Raw genomic sequence first — 23,427 nt, forward strand, 5'->3', positions numbered from 1 at the left:
GGTTGTAGCAAGATGGGGGTCAGTCTCTTCTCCCAAGTAACAAGCGATAGGACAAGCGGAAATGGCCTCAAGTTGTGCCAGGGGAGGTTTAGACTGGATATTAGGAAACATTTTTACACTGAAAGGGTTATCAAACATTGGAACAGGCTGCCCAGGAAAGTGGTGGAATCATCAGCCCTGGAGGTATTTAAAATATTGGTAGACGTAGAGCTTAGTGACATGGTTTAGTGATGGTTGTTGTCAGATTTGGGTTGATGGTTGGACTCAATGATCTGAGAGGTCCCTTCCAACCTAGACAATTCTATCATTCTATGATTCTTACTTTCTGTTTTTATGACAGCGGGTCCACTTGAATAAGAATTCTGTCCAAGAATAGGATTCCTAAGTATGACAGTGATGATAATACATGTTACAATAGGGAGAAATTGTAACTTCTTAACCATGTTGATACTGTTGTACGACCCCTCTCTCTGTGCTATATTTAAATTCATATTTTTGAACTTATTCTTCTGTATGTCAGACCACAAAAACACATGCATCTTTTCCCTTATTAAAAATACATTAAAACCAAGTTGTATCTTTGATTTAATTGAAGATTACATTTAGTGAGACACTGCCAGCCTAGATGCAATATTTCATATATTACTGTTTCATAGATAAAGTTTTGGGATTCTGTATACAGATGCTAAATGTAGCGGCATGGGCTCTCCATTAGGCTTGGCTTAGTAAGACAGTTAATAAATTCTAATTCTTCTAGAGAGGAAGGGCAATTCTTCTTTCCTATGGAAACCTATTCTATTAGAAAATAGGTCAAAAGATCCCTAAGTGGGGGATACTGCTGACGGAGGTGAAAACAACACACTGACACTAGTAAAACAGTAACTAAGTAAAGTTTAAATGCAATCAAGACAGAAAGGAGAATGAGGGAGAAGTAAGACAGAGGAAAATAGGGTATTTAAATATAACAAGAACAAACTGTTTATGGAAAGTTACAAATGCTCTGTAAACAAAACTGATTTTTAAGAAAATAATCACTGGAAAGCATGTGAGCTCTCCTATCTAGTATGTTTTTATTCTAGCATCACTGCTAGGGACACCAGAACTCCAGGAGGGGAGAGGAGGTGGAAGACAATGTGATCTGTGAGACTATAATGATGTATGTCTGGACCATTATTCTGAGATGAGCTGAGGACTGCAGTGTTGATGGGTCTAGACATACAGGAATTGCCCTCAGAGCTCAAGACACAGATTACTGCAACAGAAAGCCACCCTGCAATCATGTCGTCTTACCCCCTGTCTTATTCCAACCAAATGCTGACATAAAAATATGAATTATGCTCAGGGATGAAATGCCTCATGGGCAAAGCTACCTACGTGCACACTGAAGGTGCCTATTACACACAGTAAGACATATTAGGATGAATGAAATCCATTAGCCATAACTGGTCATTATTATTGAAATAAAGATGTATAGTTCTTTGAAACGTCAGATTGTCTAAATTAGCATAGCCCGGAAAGAAATATTATTTAACTTTATTCCGTGGACTATTTTTCTTGTCATGGAGAAGTTATAAAAACACATTGAATTTAGAATCATAAAAGAACAACAAAAGTGTTTTTACTTTGCTAGAAGTCAATTTACTTCATCGGAAAATACAATGCAAACAATGGCTTGCATACACAGGTAGTTTTCATCAGGTATCAGCATTGTCATAAACACAACACATTACAGTAAAAAGCAGACGGAGTTCAGAATATCTAAACAAATTAAATGTCAACAACTCAATTATTCATCTTTGCTTCTGCAAGTCAAAACAGTCACATCCTGATCTTGCAGGTTATAATTAGGCTGAGTCCTGGCTCTGCAAAAGCAGAATGTGTATCTTGCGATCTACCCACATATGTTTAGGAAGCCAGAAGAAAGGGCAGTGGTAATGCATAAGAGGAGAATACAGCAGGTGGCTAAGCAGCACAGAAAACCTATTTTTAAACTAAGAGGCAGAGAGTAGGTAAGCTCTAGATCACTGGTACTTTTCGTAGCCTAAACAAGTCTTGTTAAATAAGACAGTAAAACCATTTCTTATAGACCAAGCACTGTTTCTTCTGTTACTTCCCCCACCACCACCCCCGGTAGGGCTCTGTTTGGCTTAGAAGTGCCGGGCAGAGCAGCTAGCAATGCTGCTGTGGGGATGTGCAGAAAACCCTCGTCCCTATTGAATCCCCACAAACACCCCTACCAGGCAAATCTTGTGGAGTGAACCACTCGCCATTTCGGTGAAGGATGGTTGTGGCACCCACCAAATGGAGGAGGGAAAAATTGGTTTGTAGCCCTTGCATAGACGTGATTGCACAGGGAGGAATAAAGCCATAACTCTTTCATCACGTGCCTGCTCTTCAAAATGAAATGATCCCATTCAAAAGCAATATTTGCAAGTTACACATTTTAAAATATACATTTTAAGAAAAGCTGTGTAAAAGAATGTCAGTGCAGTTACAGCAAACTCTACCACCTGAGAATTGTGACTGTCGGCCTTTATTGCACGTATTAAATATGCAACACTGTATAGGAAATTCATGATAAAATTCTTTTTAAATTACTGATTGCTCAACTGAGAGCTTGGTTCCTGGGAAAGCAACAGCCAGTTTGTAGAGAATAATAATAAAACCAGCATCATTCCCTTTTGTTGCATTGTTTTCTCTCAAGACCCTAGGAAAGAAACAATATCTATTCACTTCTTCATGGTTTTTGTTTCTTCTGCATGTAATGAAATGTCACTGCAAGAAAGAATAAATGAATAATGTGCTCCTACCCATGTGCCAATTTCTGCACTTTTCAGCTAGGAGAAACTCCCATTGAATTTTGTCTTTTTAAAGGCCCTTCTAAAATGCTCTGATAGTATCTTGCTCCATGTATTTACATTTATACCTGTCTAAACCGTGTGGATAATGCTACTCACTCAGTATCCTCTTGCCATCCACTTCCCCTGGTGCTTACATCAAATTAATTCCTACTTGGCTCTCAGTGTCAGTGGCTTGATACGGATGCAGGGGGGAAGCAGCTCTTTCCTACCGAGACCGTATTAGACTGGTTAGCCATCAGATTGGTAGCTGCCTGTACCCCTAGCTGGTACAATGACTCACAGGCACTCCTAGAGAAGACACGTGTAGGACTTGGCACTTCACGCCGCTTCCAGCAGAACAGATCAGACTGCTCTGATCTGCACTGGAGGGCCAGCCTGACAGCAAGCCAGCTCGTCTGTGGGACCAAAAAAGGAAGCCAAGACAATCTGGCTGCTGTCTTCAAGTGTTTGTCCCTGACCTGGATCACTCCCTTAGGAGTCCCTGGAAAAACCAATTAGGTGGCCCAAACTTGGGTGTTTCTCCTCCTTTTTATGGGAATAATGCCTAAAAATGTTATCTGGTTATGAATAAGACCTGCTGCTTATTTGTATTCAGAGTCATATTCAGAGCTTGTTCCACCTGGTAAATCATGTTTTTTCCTATATTTATTTTAGTGACTTGGTGGAGCCTAGTCTAGCTTCTCAAAACAAAATCTCTATTACAGACCATGATGTGTGTGTCAGAAAAAAAGGGCTTGGCCTCACATCCATGCCTGATTTGCAAAGGTTCACATTAGAAAATTCCATCTTTTTAATTGAGTGAAATTAGCCTTAAACTTTTGAATGCAGTAAACAAAAATCTGTTGTACTCTAACATTTCTGTTACAACCACAAGATGAGGGAGAAAAATATTATGATGAATACTGAAGAAACCCAGAAGACAAGTGAGCTATGATGTTTGATTTCAGGCATGTAAAATTATGGACTGCTGTCCTTATTGAAGCAAAGCTCCACATTAAAGATTATTATAAATTGTTCTATCTTCTCTGTCACATACCATATTATGAGAAACATCCAAAAGAAGGCAGATCTCAGGAAAAAGAGTAACTACATCATGTTAGTGTGTGAAACTGGTTACTTGTGAGAAGCACTGTAGGAAAAGGAAATTGATTTTGAGTAGGTTATAACAAAAAAATCCCCAGTTCTCTGCTCAGATTTTGACATAGCAGTGGTTCTGTCTATGCCTTCTTGCAAAAATTCAACACGTACTACATCACTTACAATCTGGCCTCATATTAAAATGACAAGATACACTGATAGAAAAAAATTGATTTAATTGCTAGCATATGTTACCGGAAATTCATTCAGTTATTTTTAAGCATTAAAGCATTACCCAGTCATTTATCTTAATTTTTAACTTATAGCACCACTGCCTTCTATCCTGGAATCAGTAACAGGCATAGGGGAATAATTAAGGACCACAAAAGCTATTGACAGTATCTGGAGAAGCAACATCGGTAGCACATTTTCTACCCTTTAGACAGCGGCATCACATCTTGAACTTGAGTTCATGTTATCCTTATAGCTATGGAAGATGTGATGTACTCCTGACACAACAATATGGGAAGATCCATATACAAACTGGGAGTTTTGGCAGACTTTCAAGCATCAAAGTTTCAGAAGATCAGTTTGCCTGCCTGCTATGAACCACGAATTGGGTCTTTCAGATGTTATATTTGAAATCCTCTGGGACCTTCCTTCTGAACTATAAAGCTCCAAGTCTTTGACTATACTGACAAGCACCAAGGCCTAACTGAATCTCTGTAGCGTCTAACAATTGTTGCTGAGCACCTGATCTCCAAGCTAAACACATTTCAAGGATTCCTAATGTTCAACTAGTTCAGTTTGAGTCCCACTGAGCACTCATTTATGCCTGGAATGCATTAGATGCACTCCTGGAGCACCTCTGCCAGTTTAGCTTCATCCAAAAGGGATCTACTTCATGCAGTCCAACACCACTCCACACTGCGAATCAAAGCACTGTGAGCAGAGATGATGACAGCATTTACTTCAAAAGTGCATCCCTGATCCAAACCTAGACACTTGAAGTGCCCCAAGGCTCAAGAAGCAGTATGTGTAGAACGACAAATGAAAATGAGGAGCCTGATTTTTATGCACTGCAATGCCTTAAGTCTGTTATCTGTCTGCACAGATCTTTCTAAGGTTCATATCCCTACAAAAGGAATATACTTTTGGCTAGTGTTAGATTAGCAATACTCAGCCATCGCTGAGTCCTACGGCATGTTATGTCCAGTGGGTTTCATAACATTTTTCTAATTTAAATAACCACTGAAGCATACCAAGAAAATGGGAGACGAGTTCAAGCATCAGTAACTTGCAGAACTGCATTTTGCCATGATGCATCTGATATTTGATGCTTGCCTGAAAGCGGCAGCTAAAAGTGGCTTTAGTTTTTAACTGTATTTTTAATTTGATGAGAGCAAAGCCGGAACGTGCAAGCCTTACTGGTGCCAGCAACAGAATACGCAAGCTGAGATTATGGTTTTGTAAAGGCTGGAGAAATGCTCGAGCGCTGGAGACATTTTCACCGTTTCAGGAGCTGAGGGAAAAGGAGATATTGACTTTTAACATCTCGGCTGCCTTACTCTCCATCCATCCATCTATCCGAACGAGCAGCAGTTCCTACGGCCCTTCTCCCCCCCCCCACAGCCCGCTCCCTCCTCCCCGCCCCGTTCCGCACGCGGGTGGCTAACGGCTCTGCGTGCCGGGGGCGTCGACCAGCTTCCATGCCAAAAAAAAAAAAAAAAAAAAAGAAGGAAAAAAAGCCCATCCCTTAGGCGAAATCCCCCTCGAACGAGAAGCCTCCTGCCCCCTCGCTCCCCGTCCAGGGCGGGCCACGTCCCTCACGGTCCTGCCCCGCTGCCGGCGCCTGACCCCCCGCACCTCCACCTGCCAGCAGCGGAGGTGCCACGCACAACCACGGTCCTTCTCCTGCGGACGGACCTCCCCTCGGCGGCCGTCCCCCGCCACCGCCGCCTCTCCCCTGACACGACCCCCGGCGCCCCGGCCCCGGCCCCGCCGCCGCCCGTAGCCCCGCGCCCGTTGCTCGGCAGCTGCGAGTCAACCGAACCTGCCGCCAGGGCGGGCGGGGCCAGTGGGAGGGCGGAGGGGAGCGGGGGAAGGCTCATGGCTAGCTTCTATTGGTCGAAGAGGGTATGGGCGTGGCCTGGGGCCAGCTCCTCCTCTGCGACTGGTGAGACGAGGTGTCAGTCCGAGATGGGGGGGTGGGGCCGGGCGGCTAGCGGTGTCGGTTGAGCGCCGCGCTAGGGAGGGACGACGGCGGCGGGCGGGGGAGCGGAGTGAGGGGGCGGCGGCGGCGGGCGAGTGTGTGAGTGAGCGCGCGCCGCCGGGTGTAACGCGGAGCAGTGGCAGCGCCAGAGCGGAGGTAGGTAGGTAGGTAGGTAGGGGGGAGCCGCGCGGGGCCGGGCGAGCGCCCGGGAGGTCGCCCCTCGCCCTCCGTCGCCCTCACCTGTCACCTCCGGGGCTCTTGCTGCGGCAGCGGCAACGGGGCAGCCCCTTCCCTCGGCTCCGTCCCTTCCCCTCCCTCCGCTACCGGCCAGCCGCGCGACCCCCTGCCGCTCGCGCCCTCGCCGCCGTTGAGCGGCCGCCGCCCACCCCCTCACCCTCCGCCATCCCGCCGGGAGCCGTTTCCTGGCGGGGCCGGTGGGCGTCTCCGCCGGCGGGCAGCGCCCCGCCGCTCCCCAGCCCAGGTATCGCCGGCTCCCCGGTGGAGATGTGTTCGAGGGTACGGTGGTGTCCGCTCGCCGCCCCGGCTCGGGAGGAGGCAGAGCCCGTGGGCGCGGCCCCTCCAGAGCCTCCCCCCCGCTGGTCGGGGTTTGACTGAGGTGCCCCGGGAGAGGGGCGGGGAGGGGGGTCCGCCTGTGGGATTCCGCCTTGTCCATCTCTCCCCTCTTCCTCCCTCACGGCCCTGCCGGCTGGCTACAGGGGCTTTTTCTGAAGAGATACTCCTTAGGTTATTATGATTTGGGGGAGGGAGTGTTTCCTCTGGGGTTTCTTTTTGTGTTTGGGATTTGGTTTTTTTTTTGCTGGGGTTTTTTGTTTGTTTAAAAATCAGTCGCGCTGTTGCTGGTCTTTGTGCATTTTCTGCGCCGTTTGTCGGAAAATAGGCGAGTGGTTACCGGGTAGGTCGGTGGTGATGGAGAGCGTCGGAGGGGACAACACCCAGGAGAGGAGGCTGCTCCTCAGAGTGAGCCGCTAGGAAGAAGAGGGATGCCGGGATTCCCGTTGCTGGGCTATTCCTTGGTTCCGCTCTCGGGTTTCGTCTTTTTTATTGGTCGGTGGGCAGGGAAAACCCGGTTTCTATCCTTGGACTTAGGCGTACGGAGGGGAAAATGATATTTTATATTTTTTTATTAAGCAGGGTTTTGCGTGTTTGCAGCGATGCCCCTTCCAGGGCTGGGGGAGCCAGAAGCTCTGTTCCTATTCTATTTTCTTTGGTGTATGAGAGGGCTCTGCGTGCTGTTGCTGAACTACTCCAGCCTCCCTCTCGGAGATCCTCCTTCTGTCTGCATCGTGTACTGCCTACCATTGCTGCGGCAGGTAGCTGTCTGGAACAGCAACAGCGTGAAACTGCCATAGTGACATTAGTAATGATCATGCAAATTCCTCTGTGTTGTGCCTTGGGTGAGGGAAGCTACTACCTGACTTCTACTCAGTAGGCTTGTCAAGATGGTAATAGATTAGTCTGCAGTCATATCTCGAAGAGTTCTTCCTTACCGCAAGTACATATATTTATTTAGCAAAGCTTTGGAACATCTCAAATAGGCTGTGAGAGAATCTAAAACAGAGGAGGGCTAGGAAAATCCATTGGCATACTGATAGATGCAGATCATGAATGGCCTTCAGGTTCTGCAGTATTGCTGGAGAGAAGTTTTTTAAATTGTCTTGTTAGTTTCTTTTGTTCTCATGCCTCTGCTGTTTTTCAGAGACATGTTGGGCACCGCAGGCTTCCAGTATAATGAGTGATCAAGTTGCCTATTGCCAGTTGATAGTGGTTTCTTGGCTAGTACAACCTACAGTTCCCACTTAATTTTACTATCTATGAGGACACTTAACTATCTTTTTCCAGATCTCAGTGTAAGGGTGTCAAATCTAATATTTCACATAGTCTGTTGTGTTTGCCTAAAAAACCATGATCTTTAAGATTTTTCTTGTCTCAGTGAATGTGTGTGCTGACCTAACAGCAGACATCTGCAGTTGAAAAAAAAAAAAGCAAGCTTTTTATAAAATATACCTGCCTGTAGTAGAAACATGAAGCGCCATTTTAATAGGTGGATGAATAATAGAAATATTGGCTTTTTCTATTGTACAGACTTAAATACTACCTCTAGTTGTGTGGGTGTTTAAGATTTCTGTCATTTTGCTCATTTGGCAATAGGAAGGAAAATCTCCCCCTTTGTAATTCTGGCAAGATGCTCTGCAAGGAGAGAGATTTCTGCCTAAAGAAGCCTCTGCATTGAATAACTCTCAGGAGTATGGCCTTGTTTGTGTCAGTATTTATCTAAAACTGTAGTATTTGGGGATTTAAATCAAAATTGTATCAAAATCTTTGTCACCACACTCAGATTTTTCTGGCATGCAGAAAAACTAGATGATACATTACAATGAGTGAAAGACCCTAGTTTATAGGAAAAGGGAGAAATCTAAAGCTGTAGCAATCAAGTGCTGCAAGAGCAAATGCTATACCATGTTCTGGAACTAGTTTTGGAATTAATTTCAGCCAGTGCTTAGACCTGCAGTTGAAAGCAGTTATCATTATTCAAAAATACACATGTAAAAATACTTGCATTATGATTGATTTTTAACTTTTTTTGGATTTTAATGGATCTGATATATAACCTGTTGTTGATTTATGTTAAAGATATTTTTTGTTAATGTTTTAGATTTGAACTTTATGGAAGCTAAAAGTAGAAATATGTTTTGATTCCTTTTGTCTGACTTTAAAATGAGAGTTGTAGCAAACCTGTTAGTGTTGTAGCCGATCTGCTCTGGCTTAGTTTTCAAAATTTGAAGGGGCGAAACGAAGAAATTGCAGATCTATTTTAATGTTCTCATAGATCCTTTCACTTTAGTTTAATAAGCATGAGGAAAAAATACACTTTGAGATTCAAATACTGAAATGTTTACTGTAGCTCTATATTCCTAACAAAACGCTCGAGAATATCACTTTCATAAGCCTTTCTAACTAGTGAAATAGCGACAGGAAAATATAAAAAAATTGTATGGTCAGTAGAGAGAGAACCTCTTTATAAAAAGAGGTTTGGGCTGGTCTGCTGGAAACTGTTATTGGAGCACTGGTATAGTTAACTATAGTGCCAGTGTGGTTTGACACTAGCAGTGGCTATTTCTGTTGTTGTATGGAGCAGGACTACGTGAGTGGGAGGAGAGCTAAGACTGCAAGTACAAGGTAGAATAAGAGAATAATTTCTGTATGCAGAAAACACCCTCTCACTATATATAACGAAAAGCCAGTTCAGTGCTGTTATAAAAATAGCTATTTATAATACTGACTATATATGGATGCTCTTCAAAACTGTTCACATATAAGCATTAGCCTTCTCATACACACAACTCTCAGCAGTAGAAATCTGGAAAGAAAAAACCCAGCAGTTTTCCTACGTATTATTTAAGCTCTGAATAAGATATGAATTCTTATTTATGAGAATTTTCTTGAGTTTATGTGCTTACTCTGAGCAGAGCATGAACATGGGTCATGAAACAGTAATGAGAGGGAGCTACCCTGAAAATTTGTTGACATGGAGGATAAATGAAGTCATTGTGAACTCTGTGTGTGCTCATCATGTGAAAGGAACAAGAATGGCTTATGTTTATCATAACTTCTATTTGAGAATTTTGAAGAATTTTAGCACTACTCATGAGCTAAACCTAGCAGCTCTAGATTTTTATCTTGATTTTTTCACATCAGAACATCAAGACATGAGAATGATCAGTGACTTGCTGCTACTAAAGAATGTATGTAATATAATGAGTAATAGAGTTTATTTTCTGGTTCCAAATTTTATATTCTAACTATAATACCTCAGTATCTAGATGGAGATTTGTTTGTGAATTGTAATATCAGCATTCTGCATCAGAAGCAGTAAGAATTAATTTCATTATATAAATTAAAGTGAGCATTAAAACAGTATGTAAGTAAACTGAGGAAGTCACTGTTACAACATCAGTCCTCTTGCCAAGTCTGTGCAGTTTCATAATATTAAATATGGATGAAGGAAAAATGTTAAACTTCTGAATATTCACAACACTAATGTATTCAGCTTTTAAAAATAAACTTTTTTTGTTTAGAATGTGATAATTTATTTGTCACTGTGTTAAATAAGATATTTTAGCTTAAGAGAAGTAATTGTGTTAAATATCTTGATGAAATCACAATGAAAGAACAATATCTTGATGAAATCCATGAAAGAACCCCTTTGAAAGGGTCTGCATATCTTAAACTCTGTTGCTATAGAAATACTGCATGTATTTTCTTTTCTCCTTTATCTGAGGCAATCATGCAAATTTCATAGGAATAGCCTAGCCTTCAGAGAACTTCCATGTCTGTTTCCTTTAGGCAAAATAACTTTCAGAAATTGATGTATGGGCTCTCAAGTTAGAGTTGTGTTCTACTTCTCTGTTCATATGAAGATTGATACCTAGGTTATGTTTAGCTGCTGTGGAGTCAAAATAATCTATTTCTGTGTCTTAAAATGAGGAACATGTGAATGGAATAAATAGATAGCTATAGTTAATATACAATGACTTTCTATAATGCTTATCTGTGATACTCAAATGTTAGGTCTCCAGAAGCTTTTAATTCTAGCTTTAGTTGAATTACGTTTATTTTTACAGCATTACTTCAGAAGAGATGTTAGTGTGTTCCAGTTTGGCTTCAAATTTGTATTCCTAATCTAAGCTGGTCAAACCTTCTAGTGTTGAAATTGCCCATTGATGTCTTGACAATTAAGCCTTTAGTTGATATATATTTAACAGTAGGATAACTTAATTTAAAACTGACACTTATTTTGGAAAAAGAAGATAATCTTACTGTGGGTGGCATTCACAAGAAAGACTTGCCTGGCAGTATTTTAAAAGGAGGGGGAAAAGCCCCCAGACAAATGAAAAAAAATCATCCCTCAAAAAACCAAAATGTGAATCAATTCTTAACTGAATCCTCATTATGCCAGCTACATAGAGCTCTGTTATTTTGGTTATCGCTGTCTCTGTTAATCTTCTCTTACAGATGACTGTAGAAGTACCGATGTTGATGCTAGCACACTGCTTCATTCAACTGAGGGAAAGGGAGTATGTGGCTGTAAGGTTCAGTAGAATCAAATATTTATTCAGCTATTAAGTACTAAAAAAAATGATTAATGGAGCTTGAATATGAAAACAAAACTTTTATCCCCTCCTCCACTTTTCTTCATAATTAGGTGGCAGTGTTTAAAAGTCATCATGTGTTGCAGTAACTACATTTCTTAGTGAATTCAGAGAGATGGTTAACACTTACAATGGCTTATTTGTAGGGAAGAATTCTTATTTAGCTTAGTTCCTTAGAACTGTATTTTGGCTGGTCTCATCATCTAAAAACTAATTGTGAAGCTCTTGTTTTTGTAGGGAAACCCTTAGTTTTCAAACTCAGAGTTGTTGTGATCTTGAAATGGATTTTTTTTTTTTAAGTTCCTACTGAACTGATAATTATTTGGTCTAACTATCCACCATGGAATCACTTGGAAGTTCTTCAGTACATTTGGTTTACTTTGAGCGCTTATGAAGTGATCGATTTACTCTGCTGTAAAGTCCCACTTACATGTGAAGTGACTGAATAGCTACTTGAATGTTCATCAGTTCAGTGCTTTCTGACCTTGAGAAGGTAGATCTTTCTGCTTGACCTGTATGTGATAGGCTGGGTGACATTTTAACTTGTTGGAACAATCTGGTTTCATGGCCACAAAATAGCTGCCAGCTAGTAAGTTTTTTAAGCTTTGTATCAGCAAGTGGGACTTTGTACTTAAATATTTATCTTTAAAGCATAGAAACTTTTGAATTAAACTCGAGAGCACAGTAAATTTGTGTTTATAAGCTGCTTACTTGTTGCTAGATTTCCTAGTCTTAAGAAGGTCATGTTTATTTTTCATGTAATTTGCATCTCACAAACTCCCTGTGTTTGCCTGTGCGTACATCAGCGCTATGCTGGCATTGCCAGAGCAGAAGGTCTGGTGTGCCCTCAATGTTGCAGATTCACAATGCTTGGTGGGGTGCAGTGCTCTTTTTTTCTTCTCTCCCTTTTCATCTGGACAACGTTTCTAGATGATGGCAAAGAGGAAACTGTGTTCTGGTGGAAGTCCTGTAGTAGATAAGCTTCAAAAGCTTGCTGGAAGGATTTGGATATTGCTCTATGCTGGCTCTTAGAACAAATTTCAGTATGTCTGGTACGAGTATCTTGCATGCTGCAGCATATCATGTTAATTGCTGGTTCATCAGAGCAGTTTTCCATGAATAAATATAATGTAGTTTGATTGTTCTGCATCTTTTAAGATGGTGGGGTTTTTTTATAGATTGCACCTATGGACATTATCCGAAATAATAATAGGAAAACTGAGGTGCGTGGAAAGTAGCGGTATGTCATAGTCAGCTCTTCATAAAGTTCTTCTTGTTAGAGCTATTACACTTGTTCTAAATTCCAGTTAACCTGCTGTATTTAGTAAAAACTCTACAGTAGCTGAAAACAAATTGCAGGAAAAGCTTCCTCTTCTGTTTTTTATTTTAACACTTGGCAGCATTTTATTTATTCCCTGGAGTCACTTAAGCCCTCTCTACAAATATTTGTGCACGTGTAATAAGTTAAACATATGTTCAACTTCAGTTATATTGCTTATGGAGAAGTATATTCAGGATTGGGGCCCATCTGACTTCAGTTTTTATGTGACCCCCTTCAGAGGTGAAGAAATCTTAAAACCGTCAGAACATACAGCACCTCATATAGTCTATGAAACTGGTTTTTAATCTCACATTTTAATTGATATTTCAAATTCTTGTTGTTCAAAATAGTTGGTGGAAAATATTGGCAGCTCATTTTCTATGTTGTTAGAATATGCTCTGGAGATGAAAAATAGGAAATGGGCGTAGATTTACAATAACTTAGAACAAGTTTGCTTTTTATGTTATGTACGATTTCAGATGAAAAGAAGTTTAATTTACTTATGGGTTGCTTATGTATAGAAATATTCATCCAAAATTTAAAGGTATTTATTAGTCAAAGAGTAGGCAATTGTCATAGCAGTGACAATAGATGTTAATAATTTTCAGTTGTGAACCTCAGACCATACATTTTTTAAAAATTATATCCTTTTTTATTGCAATATGGATGCTCATTGAAGTGAGGCTGAATCTATTAATGCATATAGAATACCTCCACTCTAACTTTCTACTGTTGTTTTTAATAGAATTGCTTAGGGTATTTTGAAGTGATAATTGACATTAAGGATGGAAGAAGGACCTCAGGAGGCTGTTTAGTTAGACCTTCTGCTCAAAAGCAGTATTTTCCTAAAAATATATTTATTCCTAAAATGTCACTAGGAAGAAGTTACGTAAAATTAAATTACTCTTCTCTTTCCAGGGCACCTCCCCCCCCCCCCCCCATGGTCAACTCATTTTAATGGCGCTGCATTATCTTATTTTGAGCACTTGAAAAGAGAATTCCAGCTAAAAGGAGCCAAAGGCTTTTGGTGCAAGCAGGTTTTTTTTTCTCCTCTGATCTCCCCCCTCTTTTGTTTCTACTCTTAATCTGCCACATCCACAATGTTGCCATCTGGTTGTTTGCTTAACCTCTGCAAAAACACTTCCAGTCTTCCTTGCCTTGCTTGTCAGTGTATGGAGTTGCAGTATTCCCAAATTCACCACTCCAGACATGCACACATAGTATGCTGTTATCTACCTACATCTATAAGCTTTAAAAAACCCAAAAGAAACCCACCAAATCCCTCACCTTAACTAATCCTTGTATGAAAACACCTACAATGAGTCCTATGCTCGCTTCAGAAGTTTCATGCTTTAAAAACTTGAGTCTACCTTATGGACCTCTTCACACTTTCCTGATCCATCTGTTCATCTAGCACAGCTTCTTCTCTAGCCCTTCACACAGTCTGAGGCTGTTGAAATGCAAGACGCCTTTGCAGATCCTTTAATTGGTAGTAGTCTTTATTTTTAATTCTCTACATATTTTTGTATTTCTCAAAAAAAAAACCCCAACCCAAGCCCCCCCGCCAATCTTGTGTTTTGTTTCTCCTTTTTTTGTTGACGTTATTATTATGAAGGATGTTTTAAATTACATGCCATTATAATGTTTTTATGCAACCATTCTTTTTCTACTTAACTGTGAAGTCTTGTTTGGGTACAGCTTGTGTTTAAAGACAGTTATTTATGGAGCACTGTAGCTGTACATCGTGATGTACAGTCAGTAATGTGTTGATCCGGTAACTCTACAGACTAAAGCTACTACTTTATGCAGTATAGCCTATTATAAAACAGAAAACCTTGAAGTGAGGAGTGGCTAGTGCTGATGAAATGCTTTGTGGAACAGGTGGGACTTGGAAGTTTTATTTTGGTTTGAGGGAAGGTTGCTTATGCAATTGTTCCATCTGTCCATCCATCTGTCCATTAGCCTGTGCTCCCACCCTGCCAGTAACTTCTCAACCACTTGCTCAATTCCCACTCAACTTTGGCAGAGGGGCAGCGTTCCCCAGCTCTGTTGCAAACATACAGGTCTTGTGGAAACAGGCAGATGGTTAGAGAAGAGACTGGGCAAAGAAACAGGGGGAACCCCGTTCTGTGGCTCTGTGGTCAGCCTGTAGTAACACGTGACCATGGCATTTGCTGCCTTTTGCCAAGCCAGTGTGAAAGGAAATGTAGTATGGAAAGTAGGAGAGACGTGAAGCCAGTGTGATAGGTTATTGTGTTGTGCATAACGGGGGGGATATCACGAGGGCAATGATTTGGTAATGTTATTCTTGGAGGGAAATAAGGGTACTCTCATGGGTGGACATGGGACCCAGAGTTATTGTGGGAGACCTGTTTGACATTGCCTGATGTAGGTTATGCAGAAATTGAAAGAATTTTCTGTCTTTGAAGGAAATGGGGAGAGAGCTCATCAGTCGAAACCTGAGCATAAAGAGCAAGGAAAAGGAGAGAGTTGTAGGTGGAATAGAAAACATGTCATCTGATGTACGTGGGTAAGAGGTTGTACATATCCTACAAAATAAGTGACAGAAATATGAACTTGATGCAGGAAGAAGCGTAGCAGCCAACCAGGAGGAACTTCAAACATAGAACCTCATATATAGAACAGAGGGGGACTAGAGAGAAAAGAGGTGCTGTAGCACAGCAAAACAAATCAAAATCACTGAAGTATTTCTTCAAAAACTTGGAGGGCTGAAATGTTGTGTTCAGTTAGGACTTCAAGAATTCTGCAACTTTAACACAACAAATGGGTTGCTTGACTTTCGTTAAAAACTATACTACTGCTATAAATAAAAACAGATTTCGGTATGAGGGTGACAATGTGGGATGCCCACAGTAATAGTAACAAAGGACTATTTTCAGAAGGTGAACCTTGACTCTGCTTTTCCTAAGCAAATAGCTATTCCTGTCATTTGGAGATCATTAAATCTGTTTCAGTGAAGTCTATACGTATTGACATTTTAGTTGCCTAAAGCTCTGTAAATGAACAGCATATTTGAAAAAAGTCATGGCCTTACTTCTGTTAACCTAGTTGTTTTTCAGTTGCTTCTGCTGACTCAAATTATGTGATGTAACTCACAGAAAAAAATCCATGTATATTTTTAATTTATTTGAAACTTAAGATTGTTTTAGCTGTAAGTTTGGAGAGTGGGAGATGTTTTCTGTGTTTTCTTTGGGGGTGCTTTGTTTGTGTTTCTTTTTTTTTTTTTTCTTGTGGGGTAAATCAGATTTCTTTATACAAGTCACCATAAAAAACAGTGACTAAAATTGTGTTGCGAATAATAAGTATGGATGAGGGGAGATAGGAAGGTATTTGTACTAAGGCCAAAGTCTGCATAGCTTTGATCATACAAAGTACTGAACATCCCTGGGACACCAGGAGGCCTATCCTGTATTTTTCCACACCAGTAAAATGGGTGACCTTTTGTTTGACTGTTCCAGTTATATTCACTTAAAATAACATTTGAGCTATTGTTGGCTATTTCACTGAAAATGGAATGGCAGATCAAGCTTGTTAGCTTGTTCCTCTTCAAAGAAATTAATAAAGAGGAAGTATGCTGTCCTTTTAAATAATTAGACTACACAAAGCTTCAATGCTAGTGTAAAAAGATTGTTCAATTATTGAAAATATGAACAAACAGTTTTACTCTAGTAAATTTACTTTCCCACTCTAAAATCAATAGATACGTATTTTTTTAAATACAAGTTCTCTTTTAATAACTCAGAGTTTTAAATAATTTGTTAACAGCGGTTGTAATTTTCACTTTGTGACAATCAAACTTTTCTGTATTTTTCTTACATTGCTTAGGGTTTAATATAACTTCTTGCTCACTTCCTGATTTTGATCATTAATTTTATTTTTGTTCTCTTTTTTTCTTTGTGAAGTACAACAATAGTTACAACAGAACATTCCCCACCACAATGCTAAGCCCCAAGCACCTTTACTATCCAACAAACATACATACCCCCAAATTTGTGAAATTTGCAAGGGCAAATAAAATGTGCAAGGGTGATGGTGTAGGACATGTAATGCATGAAAGTAAGAGTGTGTTTTTATACTGTTGAATCCTGAGGATAGGGGCTGTATGATGGGACTCCCATCCTAATTTGTGCCTATGCAACTTACTGTACAGATAAATGACCACTTCCAGTTTCTTTCAGCTGTTATGAATATAACTAATAATTAGAAAGGAAAATATGATGTCTTTCCTATCGTTAAGCTCATTTTGCATACAATGCTGAGAATTAAATAATGAAAGATGGGTTGCAGTAGTGGAATTGAACCAGGGATGAGAAGGAGACTATTTTGTTGAGCATGTTTACAGATTATTTTTTTTTCCTCTGCTGTGAAGCCCTGATATAGGAGACCAGTGCACTGGGTCTTAAGGAAAACTATGTGCCTTATGCTGGGCCACGTGATTGAGAAGGGTCTGGTACAAGGCTCTGGTGAGAGGTTGCCTCAGTGGATAGGGCTCCCACTTGCCTTGAGCCTTCGTGCTCAAGGTGAAACACTGCCTGGGCAAGCTGTACTGCCCAAATATGGTATTGTTCAGTGGATAGTAGTCCTTGTGCTTCATTGCTAATGTTTTAATGCTAGAGGTTTAAACTGGGGAGCTGGAAATTCAGTTTTAATGTTCAAACTGCGGGATTTGACAGCTCTGTATGTAGCATATATATTTGTGTGATGTTAATTTGTGGGCTTTTTTTATCATTTCATGGCTCATTCATATCTCTCGGGATGAAAATCCAGTCCACCTGTGAAGCTGAAATAATTGGATTTTATTTCAGGTGCAATGATAGACGAAGATTAAAATGGACCTCTAGAATCAATTACTTTTGTGAGATGGATGGTGAATTTTCCCTAACTTCCTTTTCCTTGTCTGATAGACTTTACCACTTTATTGAGGAACTATGGGACAGATTAAAAGAAATTGTAAGCTTTCTTATTCATTACGTATGCCAGATTGTGGTGGTGAAGTCCCTCTGCCGAAAATCAGAAATAAATTTGAACGTGATGTGAATTGTTTAATGTCTGCCAATACCTGGTAGTTATATAGAAAAGATTTTCATCATGATACCACAGCAGAAGTGGCATTATACTATGCTTTTGCTTGGAGTTTGAGTCTAGAAGCAAAATATCAAAAGATGAGATTGTTTTTAACATATAGTAACACTTGTCTGAAAATGGTTTTGTCTAGTTTCATTTTGCAAGCAAAAGCAGAAGTATATTACTGTGACGTAGTATGTGCTCATGTTTAGGTTCTGTAGGGCTACCAGGCATGTAAGTAAGTGTAGGCTACAGAATTTCCTCTGATGCTTTCTGTAAGAGCATAAAAATATATTAAATATACTGTTAATGCTCTACAGTTTTATTATAAATCAAACTGTTACCTTATTTGTTACAAAATCATATTTTAAATTAAAAAAGCATTGTTTCACACTGTACTTAATCTAACTTGGCTAAAAGGTTAGAAAGAGCAGCAAGACATCTCTAGTGTTACTGCATGCCACTGATTCTCATACGGATCACTTCTGTAGTTATTTATGATCCTTCATGTGGGACTGCCAATGGTGATGTATTGATATTGGGGAAAATACTGGATTTTATTTCTTTTTTTAATACAAGGGATATACCTTTTTTGCCTTTCATGTGGAATATTTAAGAAACAGAGAAAATAATACCATATGAACAGTTTATTTTCTCCTGATAGTTTGGTGGTGTTTTTTTTTTTTTTTTAGAAAACTGAAAGTGCTTGTACGAAGGCCACAAACTATATTGGATTTTTTTGCCCTTAAATCATAGAATCATAGAATCATAGAATTGTTGAGGTTGGAAGGGACCTTTAAGATCATCGAGTCCAACCTTTAGCCTACCCTGACAAGAGCCACTTCTAAACCATGTCCCTCAGTGCCCCATCTACCCTTTTTTTAAACACCTCCAGAGATGGTGAATCCACCACCTCCCTGGGCAGCCTATTCCAATGTTTAATAACCCTTTCAGTGAAAAAATGTCTCCTAATATCTAATCTAAACCTCCCCTGACGTAACTTGAACCCGTTTCCCCTCGTCCTATCACTTGTCACCAGGGAGAAGAGGTCAGCCCCCATCTCTCTACAACCTCCTTTCAGGTAGTTGTAGAGGGTGATAAGGTCTCCCCTCAGCCTCCTCTTCTCCAGGCTAAACAACCCCAGCTCCCTCAGTCGTTCTTCATAAGGTTTGTCCTCCAGACCCCTCACCAGCTTTGTAGCCCTTCTCTGGACACGCTCCAACACCTCAATGTCCCTCTTGTAGCGAGGGGCCCAAAACTGAACGCAGTACTCGAGGTGGGTATATATAAATATGCCCCTGAAATACATGAACTGAAGAGAAATTATCCAAAAGGTATGAAGGGAAGTGTTCTGAAATAATTTTTAAGAAAGTCTTCTGCTGAAGTAGCACATACCAAATAATTTTTTTTTCTACTAACTTCTTCAGTTTGATAAGTATTTTTCCGTTTTCTCTGATTATATGAAGGCAAGTGGGCATTCTCTTTCAGATGTTGTTCCTTGACAACATAGAATGAAGTAATGTATATTGTGCTTGTCAGTTTTATAGTAGTTATAACTCATTAAGACACTTTCTAATAATTCCAATTGAGGAGAATAATACTGCCATTTAATTAATAGCAAAACCAAATCATTGGAGGACGAAAACCATAGCTCAAACTAACTTCAAAAAAGGTGAAAGCAAGTGTTGAGCAATTTCACTGCAGTTACCTCAGAGAAATGTAATCCTCTTGAAGGAGAAACATACGAAATCAGTTTCCAAATTAATTTCAAGTTAACATGTCTGTCATGGGGTGAGAGAATACTGTGTGAGTGCCAGTGCTAGCTATATATGGTACAGCTGTGATTGGAGTGCTAAAAAAAAGTGGAATATAAGTCAAGGTAACAACTGGACTAAATTCCAGAGGAGCAGGAGTTCTAGTGTGGAGCCATTGACTAACACTTTTTTGGTTCAAGTTACCATGTTTCTAACATATTGTGAACATATCATACCTGAATTAAAATGTAAACACTATTAAACGTAGGTCCGTATGACCCTTCCCTTTCAGAACAGAAGTATTAGGTGAAAATAGGACTTGGTCCTTGGGTAGTGTGAAACAGATTAATTAAATTTCCAGATAATTAAGAATTATTTGCATGCATTTGTTATATGCTGAAAGCTGCATCTCTTCTGTCAGCACTTTTGAGAGTCAGGTTTTGCAAACAAGCAGGCTGAGCTTTGTGTTTATAACTGTACGAAAATTATGGGACATCAAGTAAGCATACTATATGTGTTTTTAAATTGCCCTCCTGCCTTCAAGGAGTTTAGGTAATAAAGCATTGTGTGCCACACTATAAATGACTTAAACCAATTGTTCAAAGATATAAGTGAAGTAAATAAAATATCTTTTATTTGGAAAGAGTGGCAAAATAGACATGGTTTTAAAAGTACACTCTGTACAAAGAGTTGTGCTGAACATGACCTGAAACAATACTTTGATTTCCATCAATGAGCCTATTTAATTTCCCTCTTTTACATGTCTTATTTTAAGAGGTTTGTGAAACAAGTTGGAGAAATACAAATTGGAGCAAAATTTGAGAAAACAGAAATCTATAGCATGCTTATGCCTTTTGGTAGAAACCGTGAATGTCCTGGGCTGTTTCTGAACTTGCTATGTGGTTTTTGCCTTTGTTGCTTGGCTCTGTTCAGGGTGGTGCCTTTGTTCTTTCATGTACCACTATTCATGTACTGTTGTTTATGCAGTTTTAAGGTAAAAAAGTGGTTGGTGTTTTCTTTGACACATATTTGTAATTATTCTTTTATTTAAAGAGTATAATCATCAAGTAGCCCTTTGGCAAAATGACAAATGTGATTTCCCCCCACCCCCCCTCTAATTATGTGATAATACTATAAGCTATCCCTGCATTGTATTCCTTGCAGTTGAGGCACAACTTAATTGAATCAGAGCTGGAGGATGCAAACAGCAAAAGTTTTCATCTATTTACTTAAGAAACCTGGAGGTAAAGCTTAAGTGGAAATGACTTTTGCTGGTGAATATACCAAAAAGGCATTTTAGGTAGATTTTGTAGCTTTATCAGTTACATGAAGCTGAGTGTTCTGAGCAGACTTCAGAGCGTCGCTGCTCCCATTTTTGTATACAGGAAGTTGTTTGGAACTTAATTTTCTTCTTTTGAATTATAGGGATTGTAGAGTTCTTGGCTAAGCATTTGAGATTACTGAATAGGAACCAAAACAAGAAAGTCTCCGTAGGTTGTAGACTGCATTTAAGATAAAACACTGAAGTATGCTGAGCTCTTATTCAGCAATAATTGTCACTTCTCCCTAGAAGTTCCAGTAATATGTCCTTCACCTTTTTGTTCATTTGTATTAAAGAGATGGAAGGTTAGGATAGTGCTTCAAGGGTTTTCCTTGTGATTAGTGTCTGTTTTAAGTTGGTTTGTATTTTTTTTTGTTCTCTGTTGCAATTTCACGGAATCTTGCAGGCTGTCCTTTCTCGCTGGGGAAATATTGCACAAATTATGAATGGCTAACAGCTTAGTGATAACATTTTAATGACTATTACCATTTTATGCTGTGGTTTGGTTTGAACAAATTTGCTTATTTCGAGGACCTTTGTGTGTCTTCCAGTGAACCTCTATAAGGTGGAAATGGTCCTTTTTTGTGTCATGGTTCTATTTTAGGTTGCTGCCATGGAGGGCAGATGTTGAATAGGGTAAGTTTAGGAAGTGAATGGGGATTGTTTTAGCTATTAAAACTTACTTTAATGTGAGAATGAAGGTGTTACTTGCCACATTTTTCTGGTTTTGTTCACTACATCTTTTTATGTGCTTTTCAGTAGCTTAATCATTGACTTCTAGAAATGGTTAAGACTATACGATGAATTACTGTTGGAGGGAGTTTGTGGATGATAGTCCTTTTTCTAGACAATAAGCAGATCTTATAGGATCTGGCTAAGTTTTTTGTCCTTGATATTGTAATGTATATTTAGTGAATATTAACCACAGAACTTAGAGTTCTTTCCTAACAACTGTATTTGCAATGGATGTTTAATAAGTAAATGTAGCAAACATCAGGAGTTGGATCTCATGGCTCTTGTGTGCCCAAATTCTCTGTGCAGAGAAAGGTTGAGATTTATTACCTAACTTCTCCTGGTTTGCAAAAGAGAATAACAACCCCAGCACCATAATGAAATAAACTTGGAGTCCTGAATCCAGCTAGTATTCAAAAGATTTTGTTTATCTGGAGGTTAGGTTACAATAATCTTCTGAAAAGGTAAAGCGTTTTTTCTGTGACTCTGTGTTGTTCAGTGACATAGTTGCTTAATGTGGTTTCCTGTGAGAAGCAAGGTGTTAGCTTTGGGCTCTTGTGAGCACCTCAGAATCTGAGCTGTCCTTTATATAATTTGTTAAAAGTAGAGAACAAAAAAAGTTGGTTATTTAGTATGAGTTGTTCAGCTGCATAATGCATTTTTTGGGGTCATATGTTTAACAGTTTTGTTCTTCTAATTGGGAAACAAAAGCCCACTATGATCTTGATAGTATTTTTCTCTTGAAGGCTAAAGGCCTGATAGTAATTAAGTCATAATCGTGTAAACTTTATGTTTCTAGCTTTGCAGTTCAGTTGTACTGTTGTACATGAGAAAATAAAACAAACGAAGTTAAAGAGTATCTCTTCTTTATAAAATATGCAGGTAGTGTATATTTGGGTTTAAGCAATAATTAACAAATGAGATGATAGAATGTGGAAGTACCAAGAGGGGAAGCATTGCTTGTGAGATCAGGGGAGGAGGGGGAAATCTTTTGCTGTACTACAGCTATAAATGCATTTTACAAATACTGTAATTCAGGAACAGCAGGCTAATTTGCCTTTTCAGCAGTGGGAAATGCAGAAAAGCAGATCTCACTGATCTCTGCAATTCTTGAATTTTCCAGTGTGGGTTACTCTGTTTGGCAGGCTTCTATGGTTCTGAAATTTTTTGGGGACTTCTGCAAATGTTGCATTAGATTAGGGAGAGGAAGAAAAAAAGTCTTGATTGGGAAAAAATCCTGGTGAAATATCAAGCTCAACACTTCTGTGTTTATTTTAGCAATAAGAACTTCATGCTTAGATGTCAGTTGTGTGCTGTGTCAAGTTGAAATAGAAAAAAATGTCAGTCTGCAGTGTGCATACATTCATTTTCACTAGAGCAAAAAATACCCATGTAAACTTGATTAAGTCCATTTGTTTCTCTGAAGTTTGAAGTTCACTGTCACTCTGAAGTGAAGACTTCCTCTTTTTTTTTTTTTAACTCTTAAATAGAACTACTTTGAGTTTTGTAATACCCAGTATCAAATTGGATTCTGTGACTACATTCTTACAAATAGTCCACTTGTATGATATAGAAATACTATGTGTATTTATACACATATATAGTTCATAAATGCGAGATGGTCTTAAGGGAAGAAGTCTCTCGTATGGTGTGTGGGTTTTCAGTCCTGGGGTTTTTTTTGTCTTTTGTTGCCTACTTTTCTTTCCCAACTACAGTTTTGAAGCTCTTCAATTGTAGTATTAAGAAAGCGTCTGTTGAAAATTATGGTGAACTATGTTTTATCAATTGAATGAGGAAAAAAAAAAAAGACTGAAACTAGTTAGCTAATTGTCTCTTATTCCTGCTGCTTTTTTGATAGTTACCTTTAGATATTTACAATACACAGTCAATTTT

General features: G+C 39.5%; 1 protein-coding gene across 4 annotated transcripts in view; it reads left to right on the top strand.

The window, feature by feature from the left end:
• Positions 1–6,198: 6,198 nt before the first annotated feature.
• The window catches only part of CDKL5 (cyclin dependent kinase like 5), a 132,032-nt gene continuing 114,803 nt past the window's right edge, over positions 6,199–23,427 (top strand). For 2 of the 4 annotated variants that reach the window (XM_063342545.1, XM_063342570.1), the window contains exon 1: positions 6,240–6,310. The gene's annotated coding sequence lies outside the window, so the exon portion shown is untranslated. Of the gene's footprint in view, positions 6,311–23,427 lie in introns of all 4 variants that reach the window. The other 2 variants (XM_063342554.1, XM_063342561.1) reach the window with 2 other exon arrangements.

Source organism: Chroicocephalus ridibundus, chromosome 1 (genome assembly GCF_963924245.1).
Source record: "Chroicocephalus ridibundus chromosome 1, bChrRid1.1, whole genome shotgun sequence".
In the NCBI taxonomy this organism is placed as follows: Eukaryota; Metazoa; Chordata; class Aves; order Charadriiformes; family Laridae; genus Chroicocephalus; species Chroicocephalus ridibundus.